Raw genomic sequence first — 2,038 nt, 5'->3', positions numbered from 1 at the left:
CATTTCAATTCTGCATTTTCATTTCAGCAAGATAGTTAGTTGTAGATCAATCTGTTTCAGTTTTTGCAGGTACCAGAGAAAAAAAACAAAAGCAATCAAAAGTCTTTCCATTTCATGCCTCGTAGGAATCGAGATAAAACAGGCAAATTCTTACCCAACACCCCCACCACATCACTAAGTCACCCTTCTCTCTTCTTTGGTGACAGTGATCCAGAAGAACCTATAGGTGAACCTCCTGAGATATACGAAGATCCTATAGCAGAAGAAGAGTTAGAGACCATTCCATCTGAAGCTATGGCTGACAATAGGGGAGAAGATGAGAGAATAGAAGGTGCCTTCCCCATCCGAGAGACCAATGGAGACATGAAAATGAAGAACATAAGCCCTTCTGCTTTACCTCACTTCCATGGACTGACTACTGAAGATCCTGATACCTTCCTGTTTGAGTTTTCTGTCCTTTGTCGAACCTATGACTATACTGAAGATGAGCAGAAGCTGAAACTCTTCCCCTCAACCCTTAAGGATGCAGCATTACGCTGGTTCATGGGCTTACCTGGGAACAGTATCACCACTTGGGCTCAGATGCAGCAAGCTTTCAATACCAAATACCGGGACTACTGTAGGTCCAAGGAAACCAAGGGAGAAATATTTCGGATGACCATGGGAAATGATGAGTCCTTAGAGGATTACGAGGAAAGGTTCCAACTTAGCTATAAAAGGGCCAAGTGCACACTTGACCCCGAATCCCTCAAGTTGGTTCTGCTGCGAGGAGTCCCTGAAGACCTCTTAGATACCCTTCACATGTTAGCTGGAGGAGATATTTACCAACTACCTTATGAGGACATAAAGACTGTGTTTAGAAACCACTCTAGGGCAGCTCGGAAAAGAGGTAGAGGAAACCACTTCTCAACTGGTATTCCTTTCTCCAAACATGAGTTTTCAAATCAATTAGAGGATCTCAAGAGTGAGGTGAGACAGACCATTGCCATGCAACTTGATACATTCCGGATCCAGCAGAAGAAAGAAGAAGCTGAGAGGGCCTTGGCTATCTTCTGCCCTAGGTGTACAAGGAAACACCCTAAGAACGAATGCCCATTACATTCGGTTGAAGTATGTTTTGTTTGTGAGGAGGACCACCCCACAAACCAATGTCCAACCTTACCTGGGCTTAAAGCCATGTATCAAGGGACAGAAGCCCCCACCGAACCTCTCTATTTCCTCAACCAAAGGAGGCCACAAGGACCTAGACCTTACCAGCAGGGGATGCAAGGGGCACCCCAAGCTTATTACAGCCCCAACCAATCTACTCCTATGCCTTCCTGGGGTCCCCCTGCTCATCCTTCCTGGTCTATGCCTCCTCCATGGTCTTACCCACCTCAGTACCATACTCAACCCACTACTCATTCGTATCACTCACATGCCCAGCCACAGCCTCAGTGGAATGCACCTCAATCGGGGTGGAGGCCCCAGTACAACACTCCTCCCGCCATTTTGCCTCCACCACCAGTTCAACCACAACCATTACCTCCTGCTCCTCCAAGGCAACCTCAAATGCCTGCTCAACCGAACCCGAACCCCAACAACAGACAGGCCCAGCAGGTATATACTGGGGAAACATCATGCCCTACCTATGTTGTGGAGATCCAGGAGATCAATCTACGGTCTGGAAAGACTCTTCCGGATCGCCAACCTCCTCCCCCAGAGGACGAGGAAGATAAACAGGAAAGTGAACCAAAGGCTATTCCACCCTTTCCTGAGAGACTAACAGCCACCACACAACCCAACCCAGAGGAGGATGAGCTTCTAGGAGAACTCAAACAGTTGTGTGTGAAAATACCACTTCTCCAAGCCATCAAAGATGTACCGATATACAACAAACTGGTTAAGGAAAAGTGTTTCAGACACCCAGGCAGGCGAAAGAGAGATGCTTCAACCATCAATGTCATAGGACAACTGTCTGACCTTATGTTGGGACAAGTCATCTGCCCAAAGTATCTAGATCCTGGGAGTCCTATAGTAGATGTCCACATCAATGGCA

Source organism: Pinus tabuliformis, chromosome 7 (genome assembly GCF_031772625.1).
Source record: "Pinus tabuliformis cultivar Carrire ecotype Pingquan chromosome 7, CPIR1, whole genome shotgun sequence".
Lineage (NCBI taxonomy): Eukaryota > Viridiplantae > Streptophyta > Pinopsida > Pinales > Pinaceae > Pinus > Pinus tabuliformis.
This window is presented reverse-complemented; position numbering follows the sequence as displayed.